The sequence below is a fragment of the Anomaloglossus baeobatrachus genome, chromosome 3, assembly GCF_048569485.1.
Source record: "Anomaloglossus baeobatrachus isolate aAnoBae1 chromosome 3, aAnoBae1.hap1, whole genome shotgun sequence".
Classification (NCBI taxonomy): Eukaryota; Metazoa; Chordata; class Amphibia; order Anura; family Aromobatidae; genus Anomaloglossus; species Anomaloglossus baeobatrachus.
Genome location: NC_134355.1, coordinates 522440959 through 522456673, shown reverse-complemented (window position 1 = coordinate 522456673; position 15715 = coordinate 522440959). Strand labels below are relative to the sequence as shown.

Below are 15715 nucleotides of genomic sequence, written 5' to 3'. Positions count from 1 at the left end.
TGGCCATCGGCTCTTGGGGCACTGCAATGGGCATAAGGTCTCGAAAATCCTCGGTCTCAAAAGGGTGTAAAGGCAACCTTTCTGTTGCCAACAAGTTGCAGATGATGAAACTCAACCTCTTAGGCATGTCATGCCCTTCGAAAATCATGTAAAACACAGCGAGGGGACTCCAACCACAGTCTCCCTCGTTTCCACTAATTGGGCCACACACACCCCACTTGACTGGCATCACTTGATCCCCCTTTTCAAAATGAAACAGATGCTTTGCATGAAGCACTCTCAAAAATACGCGTGCCTTTCGCCTCCCCTGGATGACCCAGGGGAAGAAAAGTCCTCTGAGAGCCATGACTTGTTCATCTTGGTTCTTTTTTCAAAAGCAAGGGGACTCCAACCACAGTCTCCCTCGTTTCGACTAATTGGGCCACACACCCCACTTGACTGGCATCACTTGATCCCCCTTTTCAAAATGAAACAGATGCTTTGCATGAAGCACTCTCAAAAATACGCGTGCCTTTCGCCTCCCCTGGATGACCCAGGGGAAGAAAAGTCCTCTGAGAGCCATGACTTGTTCATCTTGGTTCTTTTTTCAAAAGCGAGGGGACTCCAACCACAGTCTCCCTCGTTGCCACTAATTGGGCCACACACACCCCACTTGACTGGCATCACTTGATCCCCCTTTTCGAAATGAAACAGATGCTTTGCATGAAGCACTCTCAAAAATACGCGTGCCTTTCGCCTCCCCTGGATGACCCAGGGGAAGAAAAGTCCTCTGAGAGCCCTGACTTGTTCATCTTGGTTCTTTTTTCAAAAGCGAGGGGACTCCAACCACAGTCTCCCTCGTTTCCACTAATTGGGCCACACACACCCCACTTGACTGGCATCACTTGATCCCCCTTTTCAAAATGAAACAGATGCTTTGCATGAAGCACTCTCAAAAATACGCGTGCCTTTCACCTCCCCTGGATGACCCAGGGGAAGAAAAGTCCTCTGAGAGCCATGACTTGTTCATCTTGGTTCTTTTTTCAAAAGCGAGGGGACTCCAACCACAGTCTCCCTCGTTTCCACTAATTGGGCCACACACACCCCACTTGACTGGCATCACTTGATCCCCCTTTTCAAAATGAAACAGATGCTTTGCATGAAGCACTCTCAAAAATACGCGTGCCTTTCGCCTCCCTTGGCTGACCCAGGGGAAGAAAAGTCCTCTGAGAGCCATGTCCACATTGTCAGTGGACAGACACGTGTGCTTATCTGCCAGCAGACCCCCAGCAGCACTGAAGACAGGTTCCGAGAGAACGCTGGCTGCAGGACACGACAAGATCCCCAAGGCGTACGTGGCAAGCTCAGGCAATTTATCCAGATTGGAAGCCTAAAATGAGCAGGGCTCAAGTTGCACAATAATGGCATCGACGTTTCCTTGCATATACTCATATATCTGTGTGTCCTCCTCTTTTTCCTTGTCCAGCTCTTTTGTTTTCGCATGAGTATATGTCCTTGTCACTTTCCCATGTGTTTGTGTTGTGTTGTGAGTTGTTTGTCACCTTTTGGACACCTTTGAGGCTGTTTTCTAGGTGTATTTATGTGTTTGTGAATGCCTGCCATTGTTTCCTATGCGGTTCGAGCTCGGTTCGTCGAACGTTCGACGAACCGAACTCGAACGGGACCTCCGTTTGATGAACCGAACTCGAGCCGAGCCACGACCGGTTCGCTCATCTCTAATGTTAACATGTTTCTATATATTTTTCTATGTTTATGCCTCGCACTTGCATTAACATAGTGAATAGGTTTTGCTGCATATGTAAAGTCACTTTTGCGAAATTTGACTATCATGAGGCCTACAACCTGTATTTTGGCTGCATAATAGAAGATCAGGACAAGGGTTGGGCTCCACACATATTCTGCAATTGATGTGCAGCAGATCTTACTCAGTGGTTGCATGGGATGAGGCAAACTATGTCTTTTGCAATTCCAATTACCTGGAGAGAGCCAACCGATCAAACTACCAATTGTTGTTTCTGCATGGTGCCCCCGCATTAAGAAAGGAGTTTCAAGGGAGAAGAAGTGTACTTTGTATTATCCAAACATTCCATTTGCAATAGGACCAGCACCACATACAAATGAACTGCCAGTTCCAAAAGCACTAGAAAGATTTTCAGTTGAATCGAATAAGAAAGAAAAGGACACTTGTGATCATGAACCAGCCTGCTCTCACAACCAAGACTTTCTGTCAGCAACCTCTACTGAAATACACCTTATAACACAAAGTGAACTAAACAATCTTCTTAGAGAATTGGATCTGCCCAAGAGTAAGGTTCCAGGATACAGCAGTGCAATTTGCTAGCGGGTGATGTTCGGATTTCTTTGTTCCGCAACTGTGATAAAGATCTTGTCTAATACTTCTTCATGGAGTGCGATGTTGTGACACACAACAACATCAACAGTCTAATAGAAGCTCTGAAGATAAGTCATAATATAGAGGAAAAGAGGATCTTTATTGATACGTCCAAAACAAGCCTAAAAGTCATCTTGCTGCATAATGGGAATGTACTATGACAACATAAACCAGCTGTTGAGGTGCCTGAACTATGACCAATATTTGTGGCCCCTATGTGTAAGTTAAAGGTGGTTTCCCTTTTACTTTGTCTCCTGTGTGGATACATGTAACACCCATACCGGCATCCCTGCGCTGTCCTGTCCCCCTCCCCAAGTGGGGACGCTGGCACTCTCCACTTTTTAGCCATGCAGCGGTGGCTGCCTCATCCCCAATCCATGATGCTGTTCCCCAGGGCCACTGCACACTGCACAGGCCTCCTGGGTATACTTGTAGGGTGTGTGCGCAGCCAAACCCATTTTTTTAAAGGGCCAGTATGTCATGACCCAGAAGTGACCTGTCAGCTTGCCAAGAAGGTGCAGGTATGTAAGGCACATTACCCTTAAGGGAAGTACCTGAGCAACGAGTTCTATACATTGCTAGTACTTAGGTCCCTAGTGCTGCTGCTGTAGCCGCTATGATTGTGCTGTATGCTGATGCTGACTTATGTCTAGGTTTCAGTGCCTTACTACTACACTGCTGTTGCTGCTGTAATGATCCATGCCAGCCGCTTCCTAAGATATCTGTTACAGCTGCTGAAAGTTGGCCGTCTACTTCTGCCGCATCTATCTAGGCCAAATAAACTACACCAGCTGCGGCTGCTGTTCCTATCTTATCCTGTTCGTATCCTTAGAGACTGTTCATATCAGTGGTGCCAACTGTCGGGGTACCCCAGATCCTCTGGGGCTACCCTCTGCCAGCCGCTTACCAACGTGTGTGCCTATCGCCACTTCTATTGGCTGTAGTGAAGACTCGGCGGCTGGTCCAATTTGCTCCTCCAGGCCAGTGATTGGTACCTTTGGTCCAGTGGATTCACTAACCCCATGCTTGTCTGGTGAGCATAACAATTAATTAGGGCTTTCACTAAGCTACACATATATCAAACCTTCATCAGGATTCCAAAGAAGCATATTAACTACAGGGAATTACAGCTTTAGACTGTCTGCTAACAGATTTACATGGACAATCACATAACAACATCACACAACAAGGAAAGTTGCCATGTAATACCTGCCAAGAAGTTCATTGGACAAGGGTTGGAAACTTGGTTCATTCAGGTAATGTGAAAATGGCTTAAAGCCACGTCACACTAAGCAACATCGCTAGCAACATCGCTGCTAAGGAACAACTTTTGTGACGTAGCAGCGATGTTGCCAGCGATGTTGCTGTGTGTGACATCCAGCAACAACCTGGCCCCTGCTGTGAGGTCGTTGGTTGTTGCTGAATGTCCTGGGCCATTTTTTAGTTGTTGCTCTCCCACTGTGAAGCGCACATCGCTGTGTGTGACAGCAACAGAGCAACAACTAAATGTGCAGGCAGCAGGAGCCGGCTTCTGCGGACGCTGGTAACCATGGTAAACATCGGGTAACCAAGAAGCCCTTACCTTGGTTACCCGATGTTTACGTTCGTTACCAGCATCCGCCGCTCTCAGCTGTCAGTGCTGGTTACCCTGCTCTCTTACCCTGCTTACCAGCGTCCGCAGAAGCCGGCTCCTGCTGCCTGCACACGTAGCAGAGTACACATCAGGTAATTAACCCGATGTGTACTGTGGCTAGGTGTGCAGGGAGCCAGCGCTAAGCGGTGTGCGCTGGTAACCAAGGTAAATATCGGGTTGGTTACCCGATATTTACCTTAGTTACCAAGTGCAGCATGCTTCCACGTGTAGCGACGCTCCAGCGATCCCTTACAGGTCAGGTTGCTGGTGGGTTTGCTGGAACGTCTCTTAGTGTGACATCTCACCAGCGACCTCCTAGCAACTTACCAGCGATCCCTATCAGGTTGTATCGTTGTTGGGATCGCTGGTAAGTTGTTTAGTGTGACTGGTCCTTTAAACCGCAGATCTCCAAGGGTAAACAGGATCCACCTTTAGTAATTATGATTCTATATCACTGTGCTGCTAAGAAAGTGCATGTCAGGGCAAGCAAACAGGAGCTCGCACCTACAGCACAGCCTGCAAGACAGATTAGTGACAACAGTCATGTCATATTTCTGGAGTGTCCTTATAGCTCACTATTTGTCTGATATTTACCCAACATCTACGGTGGTGACCTGAAATGAAACAATTATGGTAGATGTTAGACAATAACAAGAAACTAAATAAATGCATGGATATCAAATAAGTTCTTTCAATGTAAAACCATGCATTAACACTTATGAGCCTTTAGCTATAAACAAATCTATTTTCCAATCCCAATTATGTTGATGATAAAGTTTAAGTTATTAATGCATAGCCCCTAATATAATTGATAGGGACCCCCCAACTATGCTGTACATAGAATGAAGAAAATGTATTTTATGTGCTAAGAGGGGTTTTGTTCTCACTCAGACACCTCTGCACCATGACACGTTATATGGTGGTGTGGAATGGAATATTGGTGACCTAGATAAGATAATAAAAGAAGATTACGGCCTGATTCGTTATTGTATTTGCTTCTGTTTTTGGTTATCTTTTGCTGTTTTTCGTCTGTTTTTATTTGCACCTGATTTTTCTGTTAATTTGTGGATTTTTAATGCCTATTATATGTGTTGCTTGTTTTTTTATATTCATTATCATGGGAAAAGATTTTGCAGGGTTCATAGGAAGTTGATTTGTACGCCAGTTATTTTGGCACAATTTTTATCCATTTTGTGAAAGTAGAATATTGTGAGCTAAATAGTTACAAAATAGGTTAGTGAAAATAAAAAATATAATTTTAGACTTATTTCAATTTTTTTAAACCAAAAGTGCTATTTTGATTAATTTATTATCTCTATTATTTAATGAATTTATTATCTTTAGAGATGAGCGAACCGGAGTGTCGGTTTTCAAACTGAAGGTTTGGGTTCAAGGATCGGAGGCTTTACGTGCGAACAAAACTTGTGCGAGCAACGCTGTGCTCAGGTACGCTTGGTGCTCTGCCCTGTGCGAGTCGCGTGCAGTGTTTGAACAGTGCACACTGGGGGTAGCAACCACATAATCAGATATAATGTACAACAAAAAAAGTTTGAAAAGGCCGCTCACCTTCCACCGGAAGTGATCTGCTTATGGCTGGCTGTATGTGGGTGGAGACTCAAACTGCCAATCAGTGACTTGATCCGGGGTTCGGGTCAGACTCAAGCATATGGAGCTAGGCTCTTTTGCTGCCGGCCAACCGAGCCTCCAAAGGTTTACTCATCTTTAATGTCTAGTATTTGATCATCTCTAATATAATGTTCCAGAAGTGTCAGCAGGTGACTTGACATTGTAATGTCATGTGACCAATGCAACCAATGCAACCAATCCATGTAAACTGGGTGTCTGCAGACTTTACTATTTTATCAGCACAGATGTCTGATCTTAAGAAATAGCTGCAATTATTCAGCAATTGTTGATTGGCTGCAGCTGCTAAAATCTTTCCCAACCGTCAGTCAGTCGGTACCCCTATACACGTTAGCCCATCAGCCAAAGCAGTCAATATCGGCCTTAAATTTTATTTAGTTTTTAGTGTTTACTGATCAGGTTCATTATTTTTATGTTTTAATAGATTGAACTTTTCTGAATGTGGTGATACCACATACGGTAAGTGCATTTTTATTTTTTTATTATCTTTATTTGTTAATGGGGTAAAAAGTGGAGTAATTTGAACTTTTGTGTTTTTTTTTTATTTTTTTCATTATTTTTAAACTTTTTTAATTTTCACTATGTACAACCTACCTGTTGCTGACATTTCTGCTGCAAATACTGAAGTAGTGGAAGGAAAAACGCACCATAAAACGAGCGCTTTTTGCTGTTTTTAACGCGTTTGTTACTCGGTTTTTGCATGCATTTTTTATGTCTTTTTTCCCATTCTTTAGAATAGGTGAAGAACAACGTAAAAGCGCTCAAAGAATTGACATTCTGCAGATATGAAAATGCTTCAAATCTGCTAGGAAAAACAGCATTGTGCGCATAAGACTTCAAGAATTTCATTCACTTTGCTGGTACTAGGAAATCATTCAGCTTTTGTGATGAAACTGCGTAAAAAATTCTACAGAAATGCCGCAGATATTAAATGTGTGCATAAAATTTAATTTTCAGATTTTATTTTGTTGAAATAATAAGATTTAAGTGTATGTTATATATTTTGAATAATTTGTGCACCCATGGTAAAAAACAGTGACACATTGACATAGGACGTAGAGCTGCTATAGGGCTCTATCCTAACCCAATCCTGGTTGCTTCTCTAGAGCCAATTTTACGGATGAAAGGTTTGGCAAGTTCTCATTTTCTATGTGATATTGCTTGGGGAATCCAGTTGTAGTATTATGTAGAAACTATATTGCAGTGTTCTGGGATCTGAGGGAGTATCTTCTAAACACTGCATATTATTTGGGCAATGTATTGTGAGATTACATAGCCTGGATATTTCTTTATTACATTGGAATTAGCTTAGTCACCATATGTCCGAATTGTGAGAAAAACTATAAAAAATGGCAAACATGAATGTCCTACTTTCTTTGTTGCCTATTTGTTAATAAATATCTAAATTAAAAAAAGAGTAAAAAAAATGATAGGGCCTTCCATAGTGCCTAATGTGGTGTAAAATGGGGAACAGTCTTTGAAAGACATTAGCTGAAGGTAAAATACTCACCTATAGGAGATGTGCCTTGTGCATAAAAGATCAGCTGCTGCTGCTCCCATTGAACTGGTTGGGAAAAGTCACATCCATTGTTTGAAATTTCATAATAAAAACCAGTGTGAAAATAATAATGCTGCTGCAGTAAGACAAGAGTCCAAGATATCTTCAAAGACTTTAATTGGGACATAAAAAGTGTGTAATGTGCAATGCGTTTCAGCATCGGTCTGATGCCTTCTTCGAATTAGTATACAACCTGTCATGATTCATACCTGGCTCGCCGCCACTCAGCCATTGCTGGTATCTTATATTAGATTATATTATATTAGTTACAGGTCATTGGAGGGGTTGATTCCATTCTGCCTCGTTCCTCTGGAACTGCACCAGTAATTGTTCATGCTCTGTAGTGTGCTTACCTTGCTCCCATGAGTTAACCTGATCTGTCCTGCCTCCCTGTTATCTATCCTGACCAGCGCCCTCCTCTGTTCATCCATCCCTTTTTTTCTGACTCCCCATTCCAGACTCTAGTTGCTGTCCCAGTCCTATCTGTCTGACCGCGGTCCCGACTTGTGTATCCTCCACCCCTGTACATTATTTTGACTCTCCAGCCTATGACCTGTATCCCCGTTCCCGACCTCAGCTCCGTCTTTCCCTTCTGCTGTATACGTGACATCCTTCTGACCCCTAGTGATCACCTGACACCGATTTGTTTACTCCTGTACTATTGACAAGACCTCCTGTTGCAGACCTGGCTTGCTGACCACTCTATCCCCCTCTTGTGGGTTATTTGCTAACTGCACTTTGGAGATCTTTCTCCAATCTGTCTCAGTGCCTCCACAAGTAAGCGTGACACAACCACTAGATTACCAAACAGCATTGAATAGACACAAAAGGGTGCTAACAGGAAGTTGCAATGACATCCCTGGTCAAAGGTCATTGGAATGAAAGTAAAATGACATCATAGGTCAAAGTTCATTGAGAAGGAAAATATCACAATTACATCATAGGTCAAAGGTTACACATATCAAAGTAGAAAGCAAAACAAAGCATCCTTGTAAAAATACTATATAATCCAAAAATATATCTAGAAGCGTACCATACATACCATTTCATCCCTACCACATGAGTACTTATACTCCCTGTATGACCCCTCCATATTTTTTACATTAATATTTTATATATCTTATTTATTTATTTATGTTTTTGCATTATATATTCATATAGTTTATGATTTGTAAGTTTTAATACAAGGATGCCTTGTTTGTTTGTTTTTTTACTTAATTGATCTATGTGACTTTTCATCCATGAAGTCATTGAAATTTCTTCTCACTGCCACTTTTGTGTCGCTTAGTGACTAATTTGGTAACCTGGTTGTAGTACACTGGCCTGAGGAAGGTATCTGTCACGGTCATCTCCCCGCTGTTTTGAGACTAGTGACAGCCTTAGGCCTGGAGCCTCCCATCTCCATCTTGACTCCTCTGTTAAATGAGGTTTCCTTTCCTTTGGCGTCTGATGGAGTTAATTTCAGGTTTGTTGTCAGCAGGTCTGAGCAGGACAGGTCAGCTGTAGTGCTTTGGGCCCACACCCATTTAGGTTAAATTCTGGAGCTTTCCCAGAAGACCCTAGAATTATTTTACTTTGGCCAGCCTGGTGGAAGAATCTGCTGAGGTTTTATCATGTGTTCATCCACCTGCTACTACTGAGTCTATCTGTTACAGTGAAGTTTGGTGTTTAGTATCCTTCTGTTTATTCTGTCTTTCCTTTCCCTCCATGTTTATTAGTTGAGTGGCGGGTCTAGTGTACTTGTCGGCCTAATCACTAGACAGGGTGAGTTTAGGACCAGCTGAGGGACCCAGGTATCCTGCTCGGTGACAGATTGAAAGAACCTGTATAGGGACGCTAGGGAGCTCAGGAGTCAGCTGAAGGTGAGTGCAGAAGGTGCACCCTCACCCCTCTCCCGAGCAGCAGGGACCTACGTTATATTGTGTCTCCCCCTTTTTGTGATGTTTTTCGTAGTGCATCAGACGCCTGTTGGTCTGATCGCATATGTTTTGCATTATATAAGGACATATTCTACTCCATGCGTGACAGCAGACTGATATTGAAATGGGTTGTCTTGTGCACACTTTTTATGTCCTAATACAAGAGTTTGATGATCTCTTTGACTCCTGCCTTATTATCACTATTATCTTCCCATTGGTTTCCGTGTTCTATAAGACTGGCACTAATTTTCTTTTCATTACTAGTACATAGTGAGAACACACAAAATAAAGATTTCTACAGAAAATCACAATTGTATGGCAGCCAGTGGTGGAGGAAGGGGGAGGGATTTGCCAAAAAGTCAATGACAAGGGTGGAGGATCTACCAGCAAAGACCCTTCGAATCTGGGTGGTAAAGTGCTGTACCATAATTAATAGCCCAGTTTAATCATTGCAGTAGACCCTGACTTTATTCTTTGTAACTCTGCCCGGTAGATTAATTAGTTTATTATGAAATAGTGTGTGATAAAATAATATGCAAATGAGGAATTATTTTTTATAATAAAAAATACTAGATGAAACTAATGCCAGTAACAAAGGCAATACATTTGTCAGGTTCTCAAGGTTGTGCCTTTGTCCATCTGTGTGTTAGAGACATGTCACTTTGACTCACTCCACACCTATTGATTAGTCAGACCCAGATGCATACCTTTACATTGATTCACTGTGAGATAGCCTTTAGTACACAATGTAAAACAAGGTATTTCCTCCTGCAAGAATGTGATGGCAATTGGCAAAGAGTAATAGGACGCACCCGTCCTTTCTGTGTTAAAATTACAGCAACACAAAACAAACGTAAGTGAAGCTGAAAGTAGAGCAGTGTATCTGGACTGAGTGTACTGCTGAGGACATGCAAGTATGCAAAGGTTAATGTCAGGTTACTTTACGCTATGGTATAACTAGTTATTTAGGCTCATTCTCGTTTTATCATCAGATGAACCCTCAATGAAAACATAGAATGTAATGACACAAACAAACGTAGTGATTTTGTAACTCTCATTCACATGCACTGTGATAGTTTGTACTGTAGGGGCTGAAGCAGGACTAATCCAACAGGCACAATACCTAATGTCCCCCCTATAAGTGGACAGTACATGTCAATAAGTGGTTAATAAAATTAATTTCTTCTGACGTTGCATGATTTTCTGTGTGGCAGTAAAAAGATACAGAATCTTTGTGATTTGGGCTCTTCATGCCACTATTTTTTATTTAAGAATGAAACAACTCGATGCAATTGATGACTTTCAGGTATAATTAAATATCCTGTGAAATGTTTAAAGGGAACCTGTCACCAAATTTGGGGCCTATAAGCTACGGCCACCACCAGTGGGCTCTTATATACAGCATTCTTACATGCTATATATAAGAGCCTAGGCCGCTGTGTAAAACGTAAATATCACTTTATAATACTTACCTAAACGGTCGCTGAGGTGGAGATGGGTCATATGGGTGTCTCCGTTCTTCGGCGTCTCCTCTTTCGGCCATCTTTGTCATCCTTTTTCTGAAGCCGGGGTGCATGACGCGTTATAGGTCATCCACACTCACCGGCATTGAGGTCCAGAGCAGGCGCACTTTGATCTGCCCTGAGTAGGGCAGATCAAAGTATTGTAGTGCACCTGCGTGGGATCGGCGAGTGTATATGGCGTAGGACGCGTCATGCACACAGGCTTAAGAAGGAGGACGAAGATGGCCAAGAAAGGAGGCCCCATATGACCCAACTCCACCGCAGTGACCATTTAGGAAAGTATTATAAAGTGATTTTTACGTTATACACAGCGGCCTGGGCTTTTATATACAGCATGTTAGAATGCTGTATATAAGAGTCCACTGGTTATGGCCACAGCTTATAGGCCCCAAATCTGCTGATCGGTTCCCTTTAAGACTTCCATCCATATTTTTTTACACAGCTTCCTCATTTCATGGGCTCACAAGTAAGTGGACAAAGTATATTTATCATAAATGAAATGTTCATTTTTAATATTTTGTGGCGAATCCTTTGCAGGCAATGACTGCCTGAAGTCTGGAAGCCATACACTTTGAAGTGCTTGCCAATCACCCTTGCTGAATTCAGTTGAATTTAAGCAGAAAGTATTGCCCTGTACATTTCAGAATTTATGCTTTTGCTTCTGTCTTCAGTCATATCATCAATAAACACTATTGACCCAGGGCCATTGGAAGCCATGCATGACTGGCCATTACACTTCCTCTGCAATTTTTTAAACAGGATGCAGTGTGGTTTGTATCATGAGCAATTCCAAGCCTTCTCCATAATTTCTTCTTCCCATAATTCTGCTATAGGTTGAGCTTAGTCTCATCTGTCCAAAGAATGTTTTTCCAGAACTTGACTGGCTTCTTTAGATGTGTTTTGGCAAAGTCTAATCTTATCTTTCTATTTTTAAGACAGATTAATGGTTTGCATCTTGTGGTGAACCCTCTGTACTAGCTCTCATGACATCTTCTCTTTATGGTAGGCCTAGATACTGTAACACTTACTTGCATTCTTTACATGGGTGGATGTTGTCAAGAGGTTTAACTTCACTTTGGAAAGGATTCCACCACTGTTGTCCTCTTTGGGCGTCCAGGCCTTTTTGAGTTCCCAAGCTCACCAATGCGCTTTTTTTGTGCAAAATTTACCAAACTGTGGATATGGCCACTCCTAACATTTCAGTTATCTCTCTGATGGATTTCTTCTCTTTTTTTTCAGCATAATGATAGTCTGTTTCTTTTCAATTGAAAACTCCTTTGACTGCATGTTGTGGGTTCACAGCAACTCTGTCCAAATGCAAATGCCACACTTGGAATCAGCACCAGACCTTTCACCTGCTTAATTTATGATGAATTAATGAGAAAATAGTCCATCCAACCCATTTAAGAGCTTTTAAAGGGAACCTGTCAGGTGCAATATGCACCCAGAACAACAAGCATATTGCTAATCTCTTCCTAACCATCCGTGTACATAGCATACATAAAGAAATCTTTAGAAAAAGTATTTGTAAAGATTCTTCATAATATTATAATATACTAATGTGGCTAGGGACTAGTCACAAGGGCTTTACTTTCCATGGCTAGTCGTCCCCCTTAGCATGTTAGCACGCCCCTTTGGGCGTGCTAACATGCTAATGAATGTGCAGCGGCATGGTCGATCTAACCGCTGCTGCCACTGCTGGTTTTCGGCTCAATGCACTTGATCAGAACGTCCGGTCATGCGCACTGCACCAGTTTGAAGCTGTGACGTGTACACCCGGCTTTAAAGTGCGCATGATTGGAAGTCCAAGGCTTCTTATCAAGCACACTGAGCAGAAATCTAGCTCTGGGCGCGGTGTGAATAGAGAGCAGTAAGATCGACCATGCCTCTGACGCTGCGCATTCATTAGCATGTAAGCATGCCCACAGGGGCTTGCTTACATGCTAAGAGGGCCAAAAGGCCAAGGGAAGTAACACTGGCCTCATTAGCATAATATAAAGAATCTTTAGAAATATTTTTTATAAAGATCTCTTTATCTATGTTACTACTTGTGGTTCTCAGTGCATATTGCACCTGACAGGTTCCCTTTAAAATAATGGTCCAATTACCTTTGGTCCCTTGAAAAAAGGCAGCTATAATGCCTAGACCTTTACTTCAACTAGTATGTGAATATCCTCACATTAAAGGTACTGTTCCACTTGCGATTTTCATGTGCGAGTGCGATCCGATAAAACATCGGATTACACTCGAACCAGTGCAAACCTACGGGGCAGCATCTATGTGCGATTGATTTCTCATGCCACAGTGGCATGCAGAATGAATTGCAGCATGCTGCGTTTGGCAGCAGGTGTCAGCTCACGGACCCCCATACAAGCCTATGGGAGCGTGTGAAACATCGCACTGCACTCGCATGTAATACGAGTGCAGGGCGATGTATGCAGAGACAGACAGTGGAGGAGATGGAGAGAAAGTGCTCCCTTCCTCTTGTCCGCAACTGTGATATGATCGCAAGATCGCATCAGAGTCACTTGACTCTCGGCTGACGCTCACAGCAGAGGGTCATTAGCATATCGCTTCCGATGCTCTCGCACCGGAAGCTGTGCGCAAGTGGAAAGTACCCTAAAGCTCAGAGTCTGCATTTTTCCCCTTTTTTAGTGACAGTGCTAAATTTGACCTTAATGACAAGACACAATTTTAAAAATCTGTCCAGTGTCACTTTATGTGATTAAAACTCTGGAACACTTCAACATATCACAGTGATTCTGAGACTGTTTGTTCATGACACATTGTATCTTATGTTAGTGGTAAAAGTAGGTAAAAATGTTTTGCCTTTCATTTGTGAAAAATTTGGAATCTTGTTGACAATGTAAAAAAATTTGCAATTTAACAAACTTTTAATTTTTCAATCTTTAAATCAGTTAAGCCTCTTTCACACATCAGTTTTTGCAATCAGTCGCGATCAAAATGTGAAAAAAACGGATCCAGCGCTGGATCAGTTTTTTTCTCATTGACTTGTATTAGCGATGGATTGTAACGGATGGCCTGACGTTGCATCTGTCGTACGACGGATCCGTCGAAAAATGTCTGTGCGCCCGACGGAAGCGACGTCCAGAGGAACATTTTTTGTCACAGTCAAAAGCACGGACGGGACGGGGCTGGATCCGTCGCCGTCCTTCGTCTTTTAGAATGGAAGCCTATGGGCGCAGGATTCGTCCTATGATGGAATCCAGTGACGGATTCCGTTTTTTTGTAATAGAACATGCTCAGATGGGGTAAAATAGTGTCTGGCTGAACAATCTCTCTCTCTCTCTCTCTCTCTCTCTCTCTACAGTGTATATGACGTTTTGGCTGGAAAACTAACGCGATGGATGAGTCTGAAAAACGGACCTGTCGCATCAGTTTTTACACAATTTGCGATGGATCAGTTAATCCGTCGACCCGACGAATTGTGACTGACACTGAAAAACTGATGTGTGAAAGAATCCTTAGTCATGGTGTGTACAAAATAATTAACAAATAACATATCCCATATGTCTACTTTACATCTACATCATTTTTCAAACATTTTATTTTTTTTAGGATATTAGAAGGGTTAAACGTTTAGCAGCAGTTTTTATTTTTCTCAAGAAATTTACAAAATCTATTTCTTTAGGAGCCTATTTAGATTTAAATTGAATTTGAATGGCTTATATATTGGAAACTTCACAAAAATGATACCATTTGAAACTCTGCACCATGAAAACAAATTGTATTTCTTCCCACAAAATGTAGCTTTAGCCTCATTTTGAACCCACAGGTACTACACAAAATTTGATAACATTAGGTTGTCATATTTTTTTCATTAAACTGTTGCTTGATCCCTAAATTTGTAATTTTCACAATGCATAATAGGAGTAAATAGACCCCATAATTTGTTATGCAATTTCTCCCGAACACAATGATACCCCATATGTGGTCAAAAACTGCCTTTTGGGCACATGCAGGGCTTGAAAAGGAAAGAGCGCTATTTGATTTTTGGAGCATAAAGTTGTCTGGAATATAATGTGTAATAATATTAAACACTAATAGACACAATACAATGAGCACAAAATAAATGCCAACACTGTCTAGTGGGTGTTAAAGGGTATTACTATCCCCCGGGCATAAAGATAACCTACTATGGCCCTACCCCAAATTCCATTCTACATGCCAATGGAGGAAAATGTCCAGAACTCAAAGCAGTACTCCTCAGCCGGCCGTACCCCCTGCTGGAGCCTACAAAGTTTGGATTTCACAAGGGAGAGGCAATAAGGATCCACATAGACCAGGGCCAGAGCCGCAAAAAAGATATCCACCGACCGCAACGCCAGAGAATCAGTTGGCAGAGAGAAGGCCCAGGACTGGGGAACTCCTGGGATTGGGGATCTCCCCGCAACAAGGAAACTACAATCCCCACTCGCTGTTCCTCACTCCCTGAGGACAAGGGTGAAGCTTGAAGTATAACTTGCAAGCTTTCCTGAAAGTAATGAATTTTTTCCCTCCCACCAGAAAACCAGTCTTGGAGGGCTATATTGGGTTCTATCTGTGTTTTGACATGAGTAGAGACCAGAAACCCAGGAATTGGTTGCAGCTGCTGCACCCTCTGTGACCGCAAATCCAAAATCTCCTGTGAGAGGGTCTGCATCAGGTGTGCAAGAGATGGAGCCTGAGTCATACTGACACAGGATAAATTTTACAAATAGAAGAAAATGGAATCATGATTAAGGTGATTGTTTCACCTGAAATGCATAGTGCTGTGCTGGTCATGTCATCTGTTGTTTCTGCATGCTAAAATAAAGACCATGGCTTTCCTCGCTTGAAGAGCTGGATGTTCCTTCTTTCTTCTATTTGCAATATCGGGCTGCGGCAGTACCTGTCCTTGCTCCAGGGAGAGGCCAGGATTGAGCTTGTACACGGTGAACTGATATACATATATTGGATACATTTTACAGCTGGTGATAATGTTACACTCGAACTAATATGTGTCCAAATTCACAGCGTGAGAGTTGCTTTCAGACTTATGGACAT

At 42.3% G+C, this 15715-nt stretch overlaps 1 long non-coding RNA gene across 1 annotated transcript; it reads left to right on the top strand.

The window, feature by feature from the left end:
• Positions 1 to 5373: 5373 nt before the first annotated feature.
• Positions 5374 to 14048, top strand: LOC142295489 (uncharacterized). Its single transcript, XR_012751469.1, has 3 exons — positions 5374 to 5471; positions 6094 to 6128; positions 14001 to 14048. It is a non-coding gene; the product is annotated as an uncharacterized LOC142295489 (long non-coding RNA).
• The last annotated feature ends 1667 nt before the right edge of the window (positions 14049 to 15715 follow it).